The sequence below is a fragment of the Neocloeon triangulifer genome, unplaced genomic scaffold (assembly GCF_031216515.1).
Source record: "Neocloeon triangulifer isolate White Clay Creek 2 clone unplaced genomic scaffold, ASM3121651v1 ptg000001l, whole genome shotgun sequence".
In the NCBI taxonomy this organism is placed as follows: domain Eukaryota; kingdom Metazoa; phylum Arthropoda; class Insecta; order Ephemeroptera; family Baetidae; genus Neocloeon; species Neocloeon triangulifer.
In genome coordinates, this window is record NW_026775544.1 from 10,333,037 (window position 1) to 10,357,793 (window position 24,757).

The 24,757-nt window shown below is 35.4% G+C and overlaps 2 protein-coding genes across 2 annotated transcripts in view; one reads left to right on the forward strand and one right to left on the reverse strand.

Moving 5' to 3' along the window:
* The window catches only part of LOC132201314 (tectonic-1-like), a 44,239-nt gene that overhangs the window by 4,465 nt on the left and 15,017 nt on the right, over positions 1 to 24,757 (reverse strand). The window lies entirely within an intron of this gene.
* The window catches only part of LOC132201319 (protein slit), a 34,583-nt gene that overhangs the window by 1,282 nt on the left and 8,544 nt on the right, over positions 1 to 24,757 (forward strand). The window lies entirely within an intron of this gene.

Below are 24,757 nucleotides of genomic sequence, written 5' to 3' on the forward strand. Positions count from 1 at the left end.
TGCAAAACCGAGCTGAAAATTCACGTTTCCCTCATTCGGAGAGAGATTTATTAAAACGGGCGTTCACTTCTGTCAAGTCTCTGCCAGGCCAAAAAGATGATTCTCATTAAATTTTCACCGTTGAACAGAGACGGTCTCTTTCCTCTTTGCTGTCTTTAGAGCCCAGACAGACAAACCGCAAAATTTTGGGAGAGGAAATGAAGCGACTTGACTTAAGTCAAGTTTTAAATAAAATCAAAAACCCAAGACACGAGATAAGGATATCTATTACATTTTTAATAATTTTATTTCGAAGCAATTAATAATTAATCAATTCAACGGAGCAAAATAATGTCCGCTATATTTGCCAGGAAAGAGCAAAAATACCCATTTTTGAAATAAAATTTCCATCCAGAGGAACAAAATTCACTCTGCACAGTGTGAAAACGTGCGCGTATAATCCAACTTAAAATTGCTATTATTAAACATAACAAGAGAGACACTTCTTGCAAATGTTGGCGCCGTCAAGTTTTGACGCCGGCTGGCCTTCTAATTGTGTGGAATGGTGGTGGTGCTCTTCTTACGGCCTCCAGGGACTGCGTGCAGCGCAAAGAATGGACTTCAAAATGGGTTTCCTCGCTAAGCTTCCAACCACTCGTCTGGAGAATTATAAACGGGAAATGGCACCAGAGAGCCTCCATTGTTTCAGAGGGCTCGAAATAAAATTGCCAGTGTGAGGCTTTGTGCATTTGCAAAACGTAGCTCTCTTTGTCCTTCTGTTTTTTAATTAAATATTATTTAATAACAACATAAACTATTTACATCTGAAATATAAGGTGGAACAATTTATCTTTAATCAATGTATTTGACTTGCATCATTTTTAAAATTTAATTTTAATATTTTTAATCTTTATTTTTTTTTTTAATAAAACAATATACCTGACAGATCTTACTGCAAAAACATATTTTAGCATTTTTAGTTTATTTATTTGTTTGATAAATTACATTATTTTAAATTAGTTTGTCTTTAGAAAATTATTGTCTCTATAAAAAAATGATATATTTTATTTTTAATAAATTTTTATTATTGATTGCTGTTACTTGCGTTCAAAGTTGAGAATAAATAATTCTCTGACTGGAGAACGTCACTGCCAAAATGGCGACCTAATGCAATTGGCAAAGAGTGCAGGTGAAAAGCCTTTTCTTTCTCTCTGAGCTGTGAACTCGCCGCCGACAAAGGAACGTGTGCATTATCACCACTTTAGCAAACGGTCTTTATTTTTTATTTTTTTTTATCAAGGGAGCGCCTCACACGGCATTATTATTTTTATGATGCATGACTGCGAGCAAACTTTGGAGACTCGGTACGTCCGCAGATCGCGTCCGGCGATGCCATTAGTAAATTACACCCCGGTGTGTTCCGTCATTAATTTATTTATATACATTTTTATTCGGTAGCCGGGCGGCAAGAGGACAACTTTTTCGTATTCAACACCAGAGTCGCCTAAATTATCTTTGTTCCCACGTCCTTGTGAATAATGTTCTAATTTATTTTAATGGCACTTTCTTTTTATTCCAGAACATTTTGGTACCTCGAAAAATATGACGAATTGTGATTTTTATTCAAGATAGTCTTCCAATAGCAAACGATCATTTTGTTGTATAAATGAAAGAGTTTTATATTGGATCAAAGCTTTTTGTGTGGAGAATTTCTCTTTTGAAGCAACAATATGAGCTTTATTGGCAAACAAAGCGGCGCCACTTTTATTTCAAAGCGAGTGGGAATAATGAGCACAGAGGGGTGTAATCAAAGGCTGGAATAGCCCAGAACTGTCGAAAATAATTCCCACGCGTTGATAATCTATCATTCCGACATGCAACAGAACAAAAGCTCTCGCCACAACCATGAAAACAAACCACCTCTTCATCAACTCTGTATTTTCCCATTCGGAATTAGCCGGTTCTCGCCTTTCATTCGTATTTATGCCGACTGGATTTTTGTTAGTTCACAGAATAAATTGTTCACCTCCAGACACACTTTGCTTCTATTTTCATCAGTTCGCGTGTCCAACTGGGAATAATTTAGCGGCAATAATAATTCATGAGCGTATTGGTGTTATTAATCGTTCAATCCAATTTTGGTTGATTGGGGGACACATGCAATATGAGTAAAGGGCAAAGGGGAGGATTTATTGCGCAAAAGTCGATTGCAATTTTTCTTATTTTATGAAAGTGATACTGATTCATAATAAAGTAATTAAATGCTCATTGGTTAACACTATTAGGAGCCGATCTATATAGTATTTTCTTTCTGTTTTGGATTCTAAAATTATAACTTAATTTAAATTTAATCACTTTTCAAATCATTTTTTTGTTAAAAATTGTTGAAAACATTTAATTTTTATTTAAAAAATGCTTTATGGGTGCCCAACATGAACTGATGATAAAATTAACAAAATAAAAAAAAAATTATCTTGTCAGCTTATTATTTTTAACCTTACTTAAATTTCTAATATTAAAATTCAGATTTTTTTGAAAATAATTAACATTATTTATGATTAAATTATAATTGAGATTGATTTAGTAATTAATTTCAAATTAATAATTTGCAACCATAAATAAATTTAAATTATTAAAACATCAGACAAATTCATCAAACATGGCAAATAGTTGAAAACCCTTCACTTTCAAGTATCGCAAGTAAAGTAACTGCGCAGCACACACGGGCAAATAATTTTGAGCGGAGATGAGCTTTTTGAGAGTGGGTCTTTCATAAATACATGAGCAGGTAGAAATTGCAATATATCCGTGGCACTTTTGACAGAGACCTGCTCTCTCTGTGTGTCTGGCCGGGTGAGCCTGGCGATAAAGCGGCTGCATTGAGGGCGTGCTCAAGAAGGCAGCGGCCCTTATCTTTTGTCAGGTAAGCAAGCGCGCGCGTGGCCATTACATTACAAGCCCTTTGTCTCTGCACCCGGCCCTCCACTCTGCAGACCACCGTCTGCGATTTCCAAAGATTCTCGCTCACACGAAAAGAGTGTCCTCGCTAAGCCGGATTAGAGCAATAATTGTAAAGTTTAATTAAGTTGATCACAGGCAGTGGTGTGACCACTGGTTTTGCCTGTTATTATGCACAAGGGGCTACATGAAATTCTAATCTCGGCGAGTGGCGCGGCCAACTTTTCAACCAGCGCCGTGTAATTGCCTCGCTGAAGGGGTGCCAGCTCAAGTGGGCCATTTGCATAATTAGAATTGTTCGGGGTCTCATTATTTCTTGTATTTAAAACGTGTGGATTTGCATTTAGGGCCGGAGGAAAATGAATATTCTGTCACTTAGAGTAATCAAATGATTTTTATTCAAATTATAAATTAGTTTAAAACTATAGGTTTGAATTATTTATATTCAAAATTTGAAGCAAAAATTTGCTTCGTGAGTAATTTAGAGGATAAATATTCATTAGAGATGGCAAATGGTGATTGATTGAATATAAACTATTCTATATTGTTAAAGAAAAAAAAACGAAAAAAAAACAGAAATAAATTTACTTGCAATGATGATAAGATGAAAAGGAGGCAGGCGCAAAAGTTTGTTCCAACAGATGCGTGCAATGGAAAATGAAAAAAAAATTACTGATTTCGGCTAGAATCTGAACATTTCCAATGTTTTTTTATTTTTTTATTTTTTTTTTATATTAAGGGTCGGAGTATGAAAAAAATTATTTAAGAGTGGCACTCGAATGATGCCAATCACGGAACTAATACAATTTTTTTAATAGGTTGGGCAATTACAATGCAACGTTATAGTTGCAAATTTATTTTTATGTGTCTTATGAATTACGATAAGCTGCATTCTCTCTCCTCATATCGGAGAATTCCTGCTTTCACATAATAGTCCATTTAGCAAACTTGTCAACATAATATCACATGAACTTTGATTGGGGAAAAATAATTTATTAAACCAAGAGGCAGTTTCAAAGGGAAGGTGAACAATACTTGTATGATTTTAGTTTTAGTTTAAATATTAAAACAAAAATTTTACTGTTTAAAAGTAAATTATTGTAATATTATTAATTAAATAATATTTAAATAAAATTATAAAATAAATTATTAAATTAAATTAAAAACGTAAAACAATTTTTAATTATAATTATTATATATATTTAAAAATATAATCAATTAAAAATAATATTTATTTTGATTTCTTTAGTACATAATAATGATTTTTATATCGCTTATTTAAATGTTTAAATGATGTATCCCGTTATGGGCAGCAATTGCCTTTGTGATATATCAATAAACACAATTTGCAACTAAAAGTTCATTATGTAAATCTTAAGCCAACATATTTTGCTTAAAAATACCGTTAAACACGATTCAGCGAATTTGTTGTACCATTTTTTAAAATAAAACATTCGTTATTTCTTCTCACTAAGTAATCATTGTTTTAAACAATAACCCTTTTTAATATATCCTAATAAATCATTTTTTTTTTTTAAATTTCCTGTACGATGAGCCTGAATTTGTTTCACCTTAAAATCAATGGGGAGAAAATCTAAAAAAGAGCAAATTAAAAAAAAATATTACTTATCGGTATAGTACCTAATCTTTTAGTAAAACTCCAACACACAACTTAAGTACTTTTAAATTGATAAATTTGAGTAGCTTGTCAAGAAAAGAAGTGCACTTCTCTTAAAATTTGACCAAAGTAAAATTTGAATCCAATTTTTCCTTGTTATAAACACAGGATATTTTATCGCCAAAAGTCCATAAAATTGTAATCAGAAAATAATAATTCACATGGAAGCGTTCCAAACAAAACTTCTTGATCAAAGAGAGAGAGGGCTGCTGGATTGAAATGACAAATCAATCCATAGATGTGCGGAGATCAATGCTGGAATAATTCCGCCGTTTCCTACTTTTATGCTCCAATTTCCTTCCCTTTTTTCGGATCGCGTTTTTAGGGGGCCGGAAAACGACCGCACCCTTGTGTGTGCACTGCGTCAAATAAATATAAACAGGTGCGGCTCCGTTCCGTCATCACAGCAGAGAGGATAAATTTCACTTTCGTCGGCGCGCAGAAGCTTTCAGTCTGCTATTTTAATTAACCTCGCGGAAAGGCGATGAAATAAAAATCCGCCGCGCTCTCTCGCGCGCCGATGCAATTATTCACTCGGTAATTAAGGATCGTAATTCCCAGCGGATGGAGTAGGTGGTCGGGGGTGTATAAAAATGGAGTGTCACCGCAGGGTGAAAAATGAGAGCGCGATTTTTCGCTTAGCGCAGAATTCCGGGAGCAAATCCTTTACAAGCGGCGAGGATCAGAAAGGAAATATAATTTAATTGGAGGGAAGAAAAGGAAGGGGATGGAATTACGCGACTCTCTGCTCTTTGCGAAATAATATTATTTCGCTTTGAAAAGGAGAATGATTGGGCGTCGAATATCCAAAAGGAAAATTGTTCCGCAGCAAGGGAAGAAAAAGATATATCCCGGCGCTTTCAATTTGCTGCCTTTTATCGCAGCAGGTGCGTTTACAAAGTGACAAAAGTCTAGTTCCGAGCGCGTCCAATATAGTCGGCGAAAATTGCGTTGGGACCGCTGGGCAGCCTTCAAAGTGCTCTACATGGACAGATTGTACTTTGCAGCTCTAGGATTTTATCGTGCCAATTTTCCATAACACATTTCTTTGACTTATCAAGCCAGAAAGTCTAAAAAATCAAACATGAAGTTCCACACGCATTCACATTAGTTGTTCAAAGTTTAAACAAAATAGTGATAAAGCAGTTTTTTTATTACTATTTTTTTTTTTTTTGTAAATTAGAACATTATCTTTATTTTTAAGAAAATAAATAATTTAAAACCAATTTGAACGAATTCATAATGGCTTGCTAAGAAACATTTTTTTTAAAATAAATTTACCAGAAAGGATGCAAAAAATTTAAACAATTTAAATATACTTTATGATGTAAAATATTGAAAAAAGACAAAGTTTCTTAAAAATCGTGTTTTTAAATTTTAAAACATGATTTAATATGTAAAATTAAATAAAATGAAATTATATTTAATAAAATTTTAAATGCATATCAGAATTGATAATTTATAATTAAAAAAAAAAATTAAAATCTGTTTTTAAATGCATAATACGAGTTATTGCATTTAACCAATACTGCGGCAGATAATTATGATCTTGTCAGAAAAATCTTTGGACCTATTTCTTGAAAATTCATAGTATGAACTTATGAAGCTTTTGGCTGCCTCAGTTGTTAAGTTAATTTATGTAATTTTCATTTATTCAAATAAAGAACTCCCAAATTTTTATTTTTATAAACCCCTCCCATTTACAAGTTTAAGTTTGGACACAACAAAATCTAGGTTTTTACCAGCAAACTGCGGGTGTCCTTTCGGGGTCAGTTGTCCTTGATTTCTTTTTCATTTTTTCTCTGCAATAAGTTTTGCACAGTTTCAATTTTCATGAAATCCACCTCAAGTGTTAGCTTCAATTTCATTAGTTCTTCCTAATTATTTTTAAATTCATCTTGCTAATACAATATTTTGGAAAACCTACAACTAATATCAGCAAATTTCAATAATTTTCGCAATTATTAATATTGGGGAGAATAAATTACAAAATTTTTTAAGTTAATTAGACATAATTATAGTTTTACTTTTGAAATTTTCATATAGTACTTTTTTAAACTCCGTTGCATTGTTATTTTTAGGACTAAATGTAATCCAACACATAAACACAGCGGTTGGAGTGAGTCTCTTTAAAGCGTTGGCTGGAGGGGTCGTATGCTAATTAACAAATTAATTATTCGCGTGAGCTGAACTCTGTTAGGCCCGAGGAAAGAACAACGACGGAGGTTATTGTCGTGCGCACAAACACGCCCGGGTTGTAATCACACAATATAAAGGCGCGCAGTGGTGTAGCGAGCGCTTTATGCTTTATGAACGCGCAGTAAACGCATGCATAACTACCACACACCGTTCTTTGACTCAGATCCGCCCTTAGAGCAATCCGCGCGATCAAAACAAAAACACGAAGGGCAATTCAAATTTCCATTTCGCGTGTTTCCTGAAAGGAGAGAAGTTCTTTTGGCTCTTGTTTGAAAAAGAATGTAAAATTGGCCTGATTGATTATTAAAAAATAGATGATGCAAATTTTACTCCGATGAAAACAAAAATTTTGGGTCCAAAGCTGTATGGATTCAATTTTCATTGATCTATACCATTCATTTATGCAATTAAAAAAAATATCAAAATTTAGTACGTTTATTTTATTTGTTCGGGGAGATCAATAATCGCATAGATTAATTTTTTTAATGAATTGTCCTACAAAAGTTTGCAAACTTCAGCAAATTTTCAATAAAGGACATTTTGATGTGGCCTGCACGCATAAGCTTCCGCAGCGCCGAGGAACTTGTGAAAGAGAGAAACTCCCAGAGCCTGGCTGATTTATTTGCCTGTCACTTTTTGGAATTGAACGGCAGGAGAAAGGGGAACTTCTTATCAAAATTTGCTATTTTAATTTTTGCCCCTGCATGGATTTTGATTTCAAACTTTTGAGAGGACTCTCCTTCACAAAAGCGACGAACAGAGGAGCTTTACATTCCTATGCAAATGCAGTGCATAATAAATCAATGTGACCTTCTAACTTACAATTTAGCAAAACATTGCACAAGGTAAACTTTGGCTTCAAATTATAACTTCTTTGATTTTGCTATAAATTAATTGTTTGTATCTGAAAAATATTAAATAATCTGGCTCAAATAATGTTTTTTATCCATTTTAATATATCAAATTCATTTTAAGTTCCAACAGAGACAATATAATTAATATTTTTTTAAATTTAATTTGTGTTCATAAAAAAGGGAATAAAATTTCGAATTTTAACAAATATTATGTCAATTTATTTGTAATTGTGCATTTAATTAAAATTTTAAAATAAACAATTATTTTAAATCTATTTGCATAAAATGGAATATGTAAAATTAAGTTAAATATTAAATAAAAAATATGCATATTTCTTTTTATCTGGCAATTTCTTTGCATTATTAAATTTGTGACTTATTTATAAATTAATTCTTTTGTAACCGGTATATCTTAAAGACAATTAATCATATTTCAAAGATCAATTCTTGTCAACAAAAATCAGCATACATGGAAAAAATATCGTCCAATTTTCAAAAAAAAAGTTATAAGCAAATTTTCACCAGTGGAGTTTTGCAAGTGGCCTGCGCGCGTCCTTACGCACTGGCATAAGCTTTTGCAGCGCCGTGGGACTGGGAAGAAAACTCGCAGAGCCCGGCCGATAATTTACTTGCCTGTCACACTTTGGGAAAATAAGGAACGGCAGAAGAAAAGAAGGGAGAGGCAACTTTGCTATCTTTTCTTGGCAAAAGTTGCGTCGACGACGGCCCAAGTTTATTTTCCCTCCGGTGAGCAGATTTTATTATTGCGCAGATATATCTCTCGCCACCGAGGACAAAAACACAACGAAAGGCTCTTCTTTTATTTATTCATGCAAATTTTCGCCACGCGTGCACTACACATAAATGGAATTGAAATATATAAAAAAAAAGAGTGCATGCAAATTGCAATTTTTCCAGCGTAAGTGAATAATGGGCTCCGGGATTAAATTATTTAACTCACCTGCGGAGTGAGACTCACTTTGTAGCAAAACGAGGCCATTTTTTATGCATGTCGGCAACATTTTTTAATGAGTTGGTTCTAATGAAAAAATAAAAACATGCCCACTGGGATGGAAAATCGCATTTTGTTTTTAGTTTCAGAAGCAATTAAAACTTGTGTATCCGGAATAAATAAACATGACAAATAATGTTCTAGTTCCAGTTTGATTGCTCGCCAATTAGGTGCGACATTTATTGCAGCGAGTAAAATCGCACAATTTGCAGTGGCGAGAGATAAATGGAGGGCGAAGGGAGCAAAACAAACACCAAGGCTGCTTACACGCCAGGATTAGCCAGCCAAAGTTGTGTGTGTGTGTGTTTTCCACGTACGTACTTTGTTAACTACGCCGACCGGCCGGCTCTCGGGAGAAAATTCGCATGACGGACGGACGGGCCGTGCACAAATGGCCCTTTTTCACTGAGCTTTAGTCGATAAATGTGCAGGCGAACGACACATGTACGTTGAATCATTGCGTGTGTATGCGAAATATGCAAAGTGACGACGGTAAAAGTTGATTAATGGACTACGCCGCGATTGGCAAATTGTGATTCATTGTTATTGCTTGTTTGACTTGGGATTTATGATGATCTTTCAATACTTTTTGCAGTTTAAAATGACAAATGAGAGCATTTAGATTTTAAGTATGAGCGTAATGTGCTGAATAGCTATGAAAATCATCCGAAATTTTGACTCTTCATTTTGAAAGTTAGAAAAATTATTATGAAAAATTTAAAGTGAACAAGAAATGAAATGATATAATGTCTTCATAAAAGTTCTGGTGATTGTGAAATGAAAGTAAAAAAGAGAAACATCATTAAATATTGACGCTAAAATTATATTTCTTCAATTTTAAGATTTAAATCGTAGAATTTTGATTACTCTGCTCAGCAGTTTCAGAATCTAATGTCTTTTGCAAACTCAATACTTCTTTTTAGCAATGTCCAGCTTCGGACCATTAGATAGCTTTCCAAACTCATAAAAGACACATTTTCATACAAGCAGTGTTCTTTTTCCAGTCATTTTCAACATCATCGGTGAGCAGGGAGGCAGAAAATGTGATTCAATTTGACTGGCCTCGTTCGCCATGGCTCTCTGTGCTATTAGTAAAAGAGTCAATAAAAAGCTTTACGAGGGTCGTTCCGGGTAGAAGAAAGGCGGGTTTGACGCATCTGTGTGATCAGGGAAAATGCAATCAACCAACCGGCCAATAAAACAATATATGATTGCAAGGGCGGGTGCCAACGAAAACAACAAAACAAAACGTGCAGCAGTTCGAAACACAGGCGAGCAAAATCGCTCTCAGAATGCCAAATGGCAAAACGCTCCATCATGACTTTTCACTTTTGTACATAAACAGTGGCCTCAGTTTCCCCTCAGAGAGGACAAATAAATGAGACCCTCGTTTAAAGGACTCTCCAATAATCTATCACCCTTCACGCATGACCCGAATTGGGTGCTTTTTATTATTCAGTTGAGAAAAAGTCGATCCCTAAAAGTCTCGATTCTGACTCAAAAATTGAATTAATTTTTAAATGGTTTAATTTATAATTGCATTTGAATGTCCACAGGTCATAATTATTTTAGGAAAGTTTAAAAAGTAAATGGAATTATAATTTCAGCGCTAATTATTGATTCAAAATAAATAATTTTGAAGTTTACTTTAGGGAAATTCAGGTTGTAATAAATGGAGACGAATTCATGAATATTTCAGGGAGTAAACGTTCCCAGGCGGAAAGGGGATTTCCATATTTTATAGCAAAGACCGGCCTTCCTTCAACACACCCAAGAAAGAAAAGTACGTCTTTGGCCAAAATTCCAGGTGACAGACATGCGTGACATGTCGATTGAATAATAACGAAGAGGCTCTTCTACGAAATGGTGAATAAAATATTATTTCGACGATGACCCACGGGGTTTTCTTTTATCTCTTTTAAAGCCCCAAAGACGTTTTTACAGAATATAGACGAATCAATAAAAAAAAAATCTGTTCCACTTTAAATGCGTAAAAAACTTGCAACAATCAAGAGATAGACCTTTGTGTCAACACACATCGAGGACGGCGCAGAGCTTAGAAAAAAAACTCGGGTGCCGCAGGTCAGGTCGTTGTGTCGAGAGCGGAAATTGGCTGCGAGTAAAGGATTAGCTTTTTTGTGTTGCGCGCGAGCCAGAATAAGCGGAGCACTCTGTGTTCGAGCAAATCAAGATTAAAGACGCTGCGAAAGCTTCTGGGCTCTGCACCGGCTGAATAATGAATGAGAACCGACTTTGCAGCAAATAAATTGCACCGGTCTCTCCAATCGCAAAATGTGCTGAATTTTAACGAGGCGCCTGATTAACGCAGCTAAAAAGTTTGCCGGGATCGCGGCAAAAACTGTAAAGCGAAGGCTTTAAAGTTTCTGCTTCTTGAAAAGAGACAAAAAGTGTCAGTTTGTACAGAAAAATTTAATTGTTTATATATAAGATAGACTGCATTCAAAGAATTGAATAATTGCTTCCTCGTATTTCAATGATAATCCAATTTTTCTGAAAATTCCCTCCCCCCCCCTTTCCAAAAAAAGAACTTTTGAGTAATTTTTATCATCATATTAAAAACTTAATTTAAAGATTAAAATTAAAATTTTAATATTATTTGTAACATTTTGAATATGATTATTATTTTAAAATAAAATATGTATTTTAATTTTATAACATTTTAATTTTTAAGTTTAAACTAAAATAATAAATCCAATAATTTCAATTTGTGTTTAAAATTTTTAAAAAACATATTCTTTATATTTTTCTTACTATGGCGTTAATTAAATAAATTAATTGGATTAAAAAATCCTTCTCCTTGACGAACCGTGTTTTGTTCAAACGATGTTAATTGTTGGCAGAATGGGCTCAAAATTAAATTGTAATTAATTGATAACCAATTGAAATACAAATCTTTGGCTAAATTTGAAGCAATGTAACAGTTAATACATTAATTAATAGTGAGTTACAAATAAAATACGCTCATTTTTGTTGTCAAAGTGTATTTACACAAAAAATATTTACAAGTTTTATCTGGGAAAAAAATGAATTATGAAATCTGACATTTTAAATGCAATTTGTATAAAACCCAATTTTTATCTAGCAAGCTAAACCATGTTCAACTGCGATTGAATAAATACCACATTAAGTTCCCTGGAAACGCATGGTTTCAAGTAAAATAAGTAATTTTTCCTGAAGTAGAGCGACGTACTTTCACATAACAACCTGTGCTGCCGACAACTAAAGTGCCACTTGACTTTAGCTAACTAGATGCAACCGGGTGATGCGCATAATTCCACACCAACTTGCACTTCGAAATGAAATAACAACTTCTACTCAATGTTTATTTTTTTAACATGAAATCGTCAAGTGCGCGCTTCCTGCACCGCCACAGACCATTATCATTGGAATATCTTGGCGCAAATAAAGGGAAATTCAATGCGCACGCGAGTCGAGGATGCCGAGAAAGTGAGATAAAGGCGCGTCATTATGCAAGCGAGGTGGAAAGGCCGCCAGCTTTGAAGTGTGTATACTTTTCAGCAGCAGCGTGCCACACTCGCTCGCACACGTACACCGCACCACCCACCATCCCACCCCCATAGGTAGGGCAGACGCGCGCTGGCTGCCGTTATCGATTTTTATAGCCGCTCATCACACACACATAGGTGTGCGCTTTTGAATTCCGCTCTGGCCAGCATGAAAGTCCAATTGCACCAAAAGTTCTATTTATGACACAGTTTTTGATTTTTTTTTTAAATTTGATGTTTAAAACATACCAGATGTTTTTTTTTTAATTTTGTAGTTATTCATTACATAATTTGTATCTTATTGATGGATAAGAGATTTTTTTACTATTTAAAAAAAAATAAAGATTTTGTATTTTTCATTAAAGTAAAACAACTAAAATCAACTAAATCTATTCATTTTTCGTAATGTAACTGCTATGGATAATAATTAATTTGTAACAGCGGCGCTTTTTTATAAATCTGCTCATTTAAAGATTATTAAAAACAAAATTAAAGAATAAAATTTGCCCGAAATCTCTTTTGCCGAGTTTTGAAAAAACAAGCAGAGAGAAAACGATCAAATTAAATTTACCTCGAAGCTAACAAGTTCTTGAAACTACCATTGCTTGGGTTCAACGGCCAGTAAGGGTGGTCGCTAATGCTGCGAAATTAATATTTAACATTGGCAGCAGGTATATATTGTATAGTTCCCGTGTTGCAACGATGGTGGAGGATTACAGGCTGATTCCTTAGGGGTCGTTACGTGTATTGACCGCGGTGGCGTTTTATTATCTAACAATGGTTCTTGCAAATGCCCCGTTTTGCTTGTACAGCACGTCGGCGTGCACAGGGAAGCGCCGAGGGCGAATCGAGATGGTGCATGCTTGAGACTAGTTTTCTCATTCGCAATAGGTGCGGCCCCCGGGGAGTCGGACTGCGTTCTGAGCAACAAGTATAAATGCATGCAAAAATCATAATTTACAAGTAGGTAGTCAAGGGAACGAGACTTTCCACGTGGATGAGTTCATTACGCGGCGCTAATTAATTAGCAGCGCTGATTAAAGCAGCCCTTGATTAAAAATATTAATAAATTTTTTTAATTTTCAGCTTATTTTGGTTGGAATTACCCGTCTGAGGAAATTTTTACGTATCTTTCCAAGTTTAGGGTAATTTGTCCAATCTGAAAAAAATACCACCTAAGTAATTGATAGGTTTGATTTCAGTTTTTATTTCTAATAATCGATAGACATTGATGAATGAAGTGAAAATGTACTTTGAGTATTTCGTCGCGATCAAGCAAAAGATATTTTTAGAAATTTTGTCTACCAATAGAATGAAATTGTTCTTAAATTGAGTTTCAAATTTTACCGTATAAGAAGAAAATATTATAAATAAAAAGTAAATAATTTTAAAATAACACTAAGTATTATTTATTAAACTTTAACTCCTTTTTTTATTTTATAAAATTTTTACTTTTTATATTTTTGAGCTCACTTTTATTTATAATTGGCAATAAAATAAAACGTGTTCTCTTTTTAAAAACTAAGCATTAATATTTTATAATAATAATTTTGCAAATAAATTCTCTTGTTGTAAAAACAATATTGAAGTAATGATTGCTCACGCTCATAATAAGTTCAGGTTCGGCAAGTGTATGAAGCCAATATTATTAATTATTAACTAAATTATAAAGGAAGCGAATAATATGCTGATTATGATAGAAATAAAAAAAAATACATGTCTAAATAATATTTTGCATATTTTCTTTTTGTGTGTTTGAAAATTTAATAATTTAAATACTAGACATCTCCAAGGAGAATACCTGCTGGAAATTTTTAAACATTGGAAGTCTCCTTTCTTATGAAAAATACTAGCTATTTTACCTATTTTATTACAAAGTTCAAAAGATATCTAATTTGAAACTCGGGGAAATATTTAAACGTAACAACAATAAATGATAGTAAACAATGTCCTCCAACTAACAAGGAAACCGATTTGGATGAATTTGGTACATGAGCAAGGTTGGAGTTAGTACTGACTGATTCTTACCAAATTTTGTGTGTGCTGATAGCACCTTTTGACCCCAGTTTAGGAGGCCACTTGCCCGCGAATCATTTTTGTCCAGAGATTGCCTAGATTAGCCCAATTCAGGTTTTTCATGGTAAATCTTGACATACAGGATCTGTGGATCCTCAAAACTCTTTGGCCGCTGTTCAGGCGGCAAAATGAGACTATGAAGCTAAGCCCTTATTAAAAAACGGCTATTTTAGCGTGAAAAGATTTAAGATGTAAGCCGGAAATGAATACTTTATTTATTACTTTTCACGTGAATGGTGGAACAAACTTGTGCAACCGCCTCCTTTTCAACGTCTTCCTCTCAAGAGTTCAAAATTATTCTGCGGTCGAAAACACAGGACACGTAATCCAAGCCCCATTTGTCATGCCTTTCGTGCCGGCGACCTCCGACGACAGTCTCAAAATAAACTTGCCCATCCAAAGCAGTCAACTTTTTTTGCCAGTCATTTGACGACTGCCAGTTAATTACATTTAATTCAATTCTCACTTGTTTACCTGCGCGTCCCAACAGATTTTATCGGAAGCTTTTACAGCTCAACGGAGGCGTTTCGTAGGACAAGTTTTGCTAATCGGATTTGCATCGGAAATCGCTTGAAATCTGACGTCAAAGATCACTTATTGTTAGTGCTCCTTGCTTGAATATTGTTCTAGCATATTTCAGCACCTCATTCTTATCCTCTGCACACTCGTATCACTTTTTATGGCCAAAATTTCTGAAGCTTCTAGATTTTCACATCTTAATTAAATCCTGCGTTGGGAAGTGCAGCAGCGGGGGTGCCAAAGTACGTCCTGCTGCTCCTTCATTTCACACTAATCTCTTTTGTGATGAGAGTTCGGTTTAATTACGCGCCATGCAGCAAGCGCCGTATCATCACTTGGTTGATTAGTTTGCTTATAATTTTGTTATTTAATTTGAGATCATTTCAGATTTTACATCTCGCGAATTAATTATTACAGATAAACAAGCAAATTCTTCTTGATGGCAGTAGTAATAGTGCCTTGGAAATACGTTGGATTGTAACATTGAACTTTGAATAAAAAAATCATGCATTATGCTTAAGGATCTGAAAATTTAAGAGTCTTCCAATGAGAAATGATTATGAATTTTCTAGAATTATGAGGTATAATTTTATAATGATATGTACGTGCCTCGGGGCAATCATTGTGGGCTTGACAAGTGTAGAGGCGGACCTGTCAAGCACAGCCCATGATTTTGCATCTAACAAAGGCCATCGAATGCTCTTTTGTGTTGGCGAATCAGCCCAACAAGCGTGGTTTGTTTAAGATTAGCCGAATTCGTGGGAAAAGTTGCTATTTTTATAAATTCAGATAAATGTTGGTTGCTTGGCAGAGCCGTTGTTTTCTACAAATGGTTCTCCACCAATCTGAACCCAATTGAATATCGATCGACTTCCGGGTGTTTTCGGGCCTGAATTTCCATTCCCATGCATGCCAGCCAAGGGTCTAAAGCGCACATCAGTATTCCCAGACGGCTTTCCACCTGCACTCGCCATACATCCCCGGGGCCGAACCATCAATCGGGGTCCCTCAGATTTTCCCAGGAAAGATTGATCTGGGCTTAGGAAAGCTCAGTCTTGCCCAATAAAAGCAAAATGCCCGCGAGCTTTTTAGCCGAGAAAAAGAATGCACCGATATATTGGCAGCGGCTCTAATTCCAGTTTATTGTTCAGACTGGCCCGGACGTCAGCCAGGCGACCACATTCATTATATATTCAGCGCCGCCTTTGTCACTTGACCGCGTGTATGCAAACGGTATGATTATTGCGCGTCAAACTCAACAGGTCATGTGACCTGTGACGATGCACAATATTTGTCAAAGAGAACTTTCTAGCTTCTTAAACGAAATCATTTATGCAAAGAATTTACACAAAAATTTAACTTACTCCATTATCATTAGAGAATATGGCTTACAAATACAAACGCCTATAATTATTAATTTTTCAAGTATGTGATGAAATAAAAATTATAATGGTATTTTTCACATATATATGCAATAATAAGAATTTTAAAATAAGAGCATAATAAAACAATTATATTAAATTTGTTTAATTTTTAGGTGCTCTAAATGAGCCCTGAATATTCTTTAGTTAAAATTTAAAAGACTTGAAATATTTAAAAAAATGATTTTTTAAATTTTAAAATATGCATACACATATCTTTTAAAATTTTATAAAACTTATAGTATTTTGTTATAGTTCTTGTATATTTCATGCTACGATTTTACTGATTGTTTCAATAATTGAAATCATTACTTAAACTACACAGAATTGTGATTTAATTTAAAATAATTACTTTCCATATCAAATGACGTGATAAAAAACACTAGAGTATAATTAGAACTAACTTGATGGACGTTTCACTTGAAATGTTATTATTTCCCATAGAGCAACTTTATGCATAAAATATATTTTTTTCCCCTTGCAATTACCCTTGATGTGGTCGCGCCATGCAACCTGCACAGCGGCGGAATCACACCGGTTGCATAACCACGCAAATAATCCCCGCCGGTGGGATTTCCGAGCAGCTGCCAGCGAATTTGTTCTTGTGATTAATTCCATCCAAACACTCGCAGCTCGCGAAATTACACAGAAGGAGTTGCAATCAACCACCCTCGAGTAATTGAGCGACGAGTTCACGCTGTTTGCAGAAACTCTGTGCGGTTATTCTAACGTGAAGTGGAGGGAGGGTGGTGCAAAAGCGAAAAAAAAAACAACGGTGAAAACATAGTTTGCGACGCAAATTAATTCGGGTAAATCTGTTGGCGCACGCAGAACACTTGGAAAAATGTGAATTATCGTGAATTATATGACAAGGTGGCGCTTTGTGAAAGATTTTATCTCTTTGTATAAAATATTATTTTGTAAAAACGACGCAACCATTTGCAGCAGCGAATAAATTCAAAGGAATTTTTCACATTCTTTCAATGAAAAAAAAGGTGAAAAAGATTGGAAACTCGGAAAAAGGCCGATAAGACCCTTGTCTTGGCCAGACTCGGAAAACTTGATTTGAAAATGACTTATTTTCCTCGGTTTCTTGTTCTGATAGGAAATCGCTGAGAAATTTCGCTGTAAAGGGAGGGCAATTAAAACAGTTGTAAATCACAAACCTTGCTGGGGATTTGGTAATGTTGGTTTCAATCAGATATTTCAATTACGCGCCCGATTGCGTGGGAGGCCTTCTTGCTTTTTATTTGCGCGACCTGTTACTCGCGTTCCGTATCGATCTGCACACTGCATTGCAGGTACAAACTCGCACACATTCTCTCGCTCGCTCCTTCCCCGCCGGCCTGGCGCAGCCTGCACTTTTCCAGCCACCCCCGTCCACGCAATCCGAGCATTAAGATCGCAACAACTCGCCTCGTGCAACAATTCGCATCAATTTTTTATTAACTCTGAAATAAATTCACCTCTTTGGTTGATCAAAAAGCTTATATATAAAGTATTCACTTTTTCAGCGAAATAATTTATAGCTCAAAGAGAGTATAGTGTTTTTGCACTCCGGAGATCAACAGGCTGCAATATAATTTTAGGGCCATCCTCACTTTTATGTGCGCTAATGCCATTTGGCGAGACAGATGTTGCGTGGCGGGAATTCACGAAAGGGTTTTGCACCCCTAACTGACAATTTCACCAGCCATACTTGCTGAGGGCAGAGCACATTATTATTTTATTATCTTTTGAATTGTATAAAACCAATCGTAGACAAACCGAAAAAAATATTGATGAGGATGATTGTGAGAAATGTAAATGATATATAATTATTTCTGAGCTCCCAATCAATTATAATCAATAAAAACTGCAATAATCTTTAGGTTTCAAAACAGCAAACTCAAAACTCTAATAAAAAAAACCAAGCATATTTTTGTCCACAAGAACAATGAAAATTTCATATTTATGGCAATAATTATAATATTTTCCCAAAGAAACAAATCTGTGTAAGTGAACAGCTCACCAAATCTTTATATTCTATTTATGAATTTATTTGTATTCTTACAGCTTCAATTATTTTATTTAAAACAAAACATATTATTTAACAGTTCTATAAAAGCCATTTGGATAACTCTTTTTATTCTCATTTGAAAAAAGCAGCTTTTATATGTATGTACTTTTATTTAACCTTGATGCTTTTTTTCGTACAAATTGCAGTCCTTTTAAGTTCAAGCGCGTTTCTTTGAAAAGAGAGCCAACCAAAGAAGATGGGTCAGAGCTATTCAATTTCAGAGGTCGCAATTCCCTTTGTAAACGACACGCTTGCGGGACGAGCCGGAAAATAAAATGCCTTAAAAAGCACTTTGAACCGAAAAGTCGCCATTTTGTAATATTTTCTACGTGGCTCGAAGGGGTGATATTGTGTAAGTGTCTGACGTTAGTAGATCGATGGTCTCATACTATGGTAAGGATGAGACATGTATAGTGTATGTACGGCCATAAATGGAATTATGTTACCGCAGGCTGCCTTTGCTGCTGCAAATGTAATTGCAAACCCGTGTTGCGACACACGCAGCGCCGAAGCTGCTTTTCTCAATTTATGTGACGCGTCCTTTTCCACGTGTATAAGGAGAGGGTATATTTCATATCTCCAAATGGCACACGCGCGAGTGTTTGCTTTTTAACTTAACCACGAGAAACATGTCCGCCAGCGGCGAGCACCAGATTTATTTGTACATCGAAGGGGTGCAAAATCCACGCTCGTAAATTTATTAGAGGAGAAATTATGTGCGGTGCAAAATGCGTGGATTCGACGGATTCATCCAACTGACAGTGGAAAGCGTCGAGGTAACTCGATTAATTTGACAGTCGGCTGTTTAAATGCGACAAAATCTCGGTGCAAATGGAAAAATCGACCTGCCGTTCTCTTTGAATAATTCATCACTCTCGCGCTGATTGAAACTGCTGGTGCACGGGATTGCACTCGCAAAGTATCGCATTCCAAATTGAATGAATGGGCAGAGGAAAAAACACATTGTGCGATAAATATAAACATGACAATATCTAAATGAGTCATGGTGTCTAAGCCCAAGCAATTTAATGGATTAAAATTTTTTTATACCACTCACAATCGGTTTGCTAGGTAAATTTATCTCTGCATATTTCAAATGTGATTTTATGTTGATTGTCATAGATTTAAAATAAACTAAAAACAGTCTTTGTCATTATATTTTATTAATGCCTCTCACAAAAGCTGACCTAAATGCCAATAGTTCTTGACTTTTCATTAAAAAAACAAAAAAAAAATGGTAAAAAAAAAAGAAAACATGAGAGCCTTTGTTATAAGAAAAATAAAATTTATTACTTTTTTAAAAATTTAATTAAATTTTTTTTATTCCCATATATATATTATTTCATATATATATGAAATTGAGTTATTTATGTAATTTTTCATTAACTTATTTAAGGTTATGTAAGTAACACTATTTCACGGCCCCAGTTCAACTTCATATTAAAAGCCTTTTAAAATCAATACAGGAAAAATGAATGCAAGTCTGTCTTTAGAAAAGACTCCCCCATATTTTACAGAAAAGTTTCGCTCTTTTTCCAGTTCCAAAACTTGGTGGGGTGTAAAAATATGCAAATCAGAGAGCTAACTCTGGCTGGTGCTTTCTTTGCGCTCCCTGCAGAGGCACAAATTTACAATTGGGGCTGATGAAGGGAGATAGGCGAGGGCCGAATTTTCTTCAGCGCGCTCTCAAACGGGCTCGTTACACCCAAAGTGGGCTACTCGGGGGAAACTTCCTCGCTTCTTTGCCAGATAAAATCACGTGTGCCCCAATTGTGGCGCACCTGCTGCGAGGGAGACGGCTCGGTCGTCCAGCCACGCGGAGGCAATTAAATAATTTACCCTAACCAAAACGTCCGTCTGGTGTGCACGGAAGAAAACGTCTCGCGTGTCCGATATCACTAACGAGGGCATGGAAAATATGGAGTGCATTTCTGAAAATACACTTTATCTCTAGGCTGTGTGCACCGCGAGATTTGCATACTAACTGCTTTTGCAGGCGTCTGCTTGTTTTTATCAGCTTGTTTGTTGTTGCTCGCGGTAATTTTTCTAAAAAAAAGGACGCAACAATTAGCCTTTATCTTTTCCGCTTCGGGCTAATGAGAGAGAAAATTTATAAATGTTTTTGTTATATTTTAATTAAAAAATATACCATTTTCCTTTGGGTTAATTATCGTCCTCCTTTGCTGCTTTGAAAGGGATAAAAAAAGAGAACCCCGTGAAATTGTGTGCGAGACAATTTCCAGGATAAAAAAGCCGGCCGCTTGATGGGTGAAAAAAAACGTGCGCAGAGTGGATTGCGACGCCGTGCTCTCTTCCCATTTTCATGTCTTCATAACAACACACGGGCATGGTTAGTTGGTTTTCTTTTTTCTCCTCGACGCGGTGGCTGCTTAGAAAATTTATTTCACGGCCGCCTTCTTTTTACATCCCCGTGGGATTTTGCATTACGCCACCGCACTGAGAAATTTATTTCCTCAACCGGGTGATGTTTGCATTTTTCAAAGGTCAGATTGCGCCGACCTGCGAATCACTTTGCGATCAACTTGGCAGCGCACTTAAAGACTGTTGGATTAAAAAAAAAGATGCACCGGCAAAGTCAATAAACAGCCACTTGATTGCAATCTGAATCTTAGCCTGAGGAAAATTCCAGCTAAATAACTTAAAAAAGCCTGAAGTTAGATTTTAATTTAAAATAATATTTATTTAAATTTTTTTAAATATTGTTCATTTAAACATTTAAATAGAATCATATAAATTTTTTAAACTTTTTTACACAATGTTATTTGATTTACAATAAGTATTATATTTTAATAAAATGTTTTAATTTTTTGAAATACAAATATATAAACTAATCTGTTGACATACTTTTAAAAGATACTAAACAATGCGCAAGTGTGCTCCTTCTCTGCGACAGTTCTTCGAATATGAAATAATTGGCAGTTCCTTATTCAGTCAAACATTTAATTATAAAATTTCTACAACTTATAGCAAACAAACTTCATTGCATCATTTTTATCCCAAGTGTCATATTAATTACTAAGAATTAAACTGCTGATTGTTTATTTTAAAAGTAGCAGAATCGCTTTAAAACTTCCCTCTAAAATAAATTTCCTTTGATAATGCAACAAATTAGTCTCTCTTCGATCGTCGCGTGTGTGGCCTGATGTTCAAACGAGGCGCAAAAAAATGGGGCCTCGCTCACTAATCTTTCCTTTTCCCCTCAATAAAAACTTTTCATTCCGCCTTACGGAATTCCGTACGCAAATTGGAGGAACGTTTTTGGGCCCGCCGGGTGCAACATTAAAAAGCGGTTGGCAGAGGCCACGGTGGACTGGGGCGCATGAAATCAAGCGCGAGATTGGGGTCAATCAAGCGTCTGAATGGATCTCTTCCTGTATTCATTCCATACGTCATCGATCCCACATTTGACGTAACGCGTGTCTATGTTTATATCTCTGTATGGCGGTGGCGGGGGGCGTAATGCGCCCATGAATATTTAAGCGCGTGACGACTTTGACTCACTCTATACATTTCGTCAACCGCTCAGTTGCAATTTGGCCTCGACGCGCATATGTAAATAATTAGGCTGGTGTTCAGCATCTGCACTTGAGTACGGCGCCTAAATTAAATGTCAGGTGTCAGAAGTCAGCCCCAAAGCAAACCTGCAATTTGTAGTCTAACATGCTTTAAGGAAGTCTCGCATTGTAAGCTTGAGATTAATTGAAATTACAATTTGCGTTTCTCACGGTATCATCTTGCATTATTTATATGTATGTTTAAATTTCGACTATAAATTTTGAGGTGAACGGTTTCTTTGAAGCTAATTGGAAACTGGGAGGTATGATTAGGAAATAAAATATGGTAATTAATAGAAAACAGCGTGGTTTTGTTGGGGGATAACTTGTTGTGTTTCAGTTGTAATATTAACTGAACCAAAAAATTTTGTTAATACTTTTACCACCGCCATGGGAATTTATTTTTAGGAAGAAATTTGAATAATTATAAATTTATAAATTAATTGATTTTCTGGTCCAAATACATCTACAAATAACCCAAAGAGTCTGAAAATTTAATTTTCATAATATAATTGGTATAAAACACGCCTACAAAACATAATTAATGATTAATTAGATTAAAATATTTATTAAAAAAAATTAAGACAGCTCCTAGCAGATCTTGTAAAACTCTATATTTTTTTCTTCTTTCAATATCCGACTCACTCAGGTCTGATTTTATTAAAGCCTGGAAACAGATCACATCCCTGCGCAGGAAGAAAATCAATCGACCGAGCTTTGTATCAGTGCAGAACGCGCACCAACAAGAAGTGCTTTATAGAAATGCCTTGCCAGAGCGAATGGTAATAATTCTCCAGTGTGATTCGTCTTGAGGTGACGTGCCGACGGAGGCACAAATATAAAATGAGGAAAAATATACATGACGTGCTGTGCAAGGCTTGCAGGAAATTGATCGAAACGCCACTCGAAATCAAATTTTCCCTCGGAGAAATGTTGAAAAAATTATTCTTCGATTTCTAGACTGAGATATTTTTTTTGTCCAGAGCTCACTGGAAACCCAGTCACGTCCACCAATTTGCAGCCCATAAAAAGATGCTGAACGACAAAACGCATGATAAAGGAGAGCCGTAGGGATGAAAATGGGCCTCGCAAAAGGGATATTGTACGCGGCAGGGCCAATTTGTTTCTAATATTTAGCAGCGCACGCAAGCCGTCCGAATTTCAGACACGACTGGGAAAGGCCTTTGGGCACGTGGCCGCGAAACGCGAGGGCAAAACGTAGAGCAAAAGGATCGCAATGCCATATTTATATATATATAAATGTGTACAAATTGCTTTCACACAGCGAAGGGCGAAAATTCGCCGGCAGCGCCTCTCTCTCTTGCTCAGTCAAACATAAATTATTCATTCGGCGCACTCGCTTTAACGCATGCTAATTCATCTCTGCTTTTATCTGCCCGGTTGTCTGCTCGCAGCAATTTTCTCAAGGGCTGATTGCAATAATTATTCTCTCGCTTCAATAATCAGAACTCACTCGGATCCAGTAATGAGAACAAACTGATTTGCAGTAGATTGCAGACAAACAAACACAGGGGTTGTCTAAAAATTAAGGTTCTTTCTGATGGATATTTTTTTAATTTTAATAATTGGGTGCGTCCAGGAAAGATTTGAGGGTAAATGTTAAAAATTTTTCTTGAAAACATGCCATTCCAATTTTCAAGTATGTTGTTGGGGTGGTCAAGAGGCCTCGCTCACCAAATTTTCAAGTCAAAATAAGGAGTGCTTTTCCGGGAAATCAGATTTTTCCAAAAACAAAAAATATGAAATATCTTTGCTCCTATTGAGAAATTATTAATGATCTTTTCACTTCCAGACGTAACTTTTTACGCCCGACAACTTTTCTGTTGACAACTTTTGCGTAGGTCAAAGGTCAAGGTCACTAAATTGCAAATTTCACTTTCTGACGCAATTTTCGCAAAGAAGCACCCCTCAGAAATTTTTCGCAGTATAGGAAAAAATGTAGCCCCAAGTGTGTAGAACAAAATTCTTGATTTCCAGAATGGCATTATTTTTAGTTTTTTAATTAATTTTAAATGAATATTAAAAAACAGTGAAAAATCGCTTTTCCGCAATAGAAAGTAATTTTCAAACAGCGATAACTCATTTTCTGTCAGAGATACGCAAAAATGTTATAGAACAAAAAGGATTTGTTTTGACTTTTTGCATCCAGCCATGTACTGTTTATACAGGTCAGGTCACTTGGGGTCATTGACCTCGGTGACATGTGACCTCAAAAAATAATTTGTGGAAAATGAGCTTATTAAAACCATTCCATAAAATAGTTCTTCCTAACTATGTACCAAATATTCAGTAAACTGCTCTTAAAGGTCACAGGTCACCGAGGTCAATGACCCCAAGTGACCTGACCTGTATAAACAGTACATGGCTGGATGCAAAAAGTCAAAACAAATCCTTTTTGTTCTATAACATTTTTGCGTATCTCTGACAGAAAATGAGTTATCGCTGTTTGAAAATTACTTTCTATTGCGGAAAAGCGATTTTTCACTGTTTTTTAATATTCATTTAAAATTAATTAAAAAACTAAAAATAATGCCATTCTGGAAATCAAGAATTTTGTTCTACACACTTGGGGCTACATTTTTTCCTATACTGCGAAAAATTTCTGAGGGGTGCTTCTTTGCGAAAATTGCGTCAGAAAGTGAAATTTGCAATTTAGTGACCTTGACCTTTGACCTACGCAAAAGTTGTCAACAGAAAAGTTGTCGGGCGTAAAAAGTTACGTCTGGAAGTGAAAAGATCATTAATAATTTCTCAATAGGAGCAAAGATATTTCATATTATTTGTTTTTGGAAAAATCTGATTTCCCGGAAAAGCACTCCTTATTTTGACTTGAAAATTTGGTGAGCGAGGCCTCTTGACCACCCCAACAACATACTTGA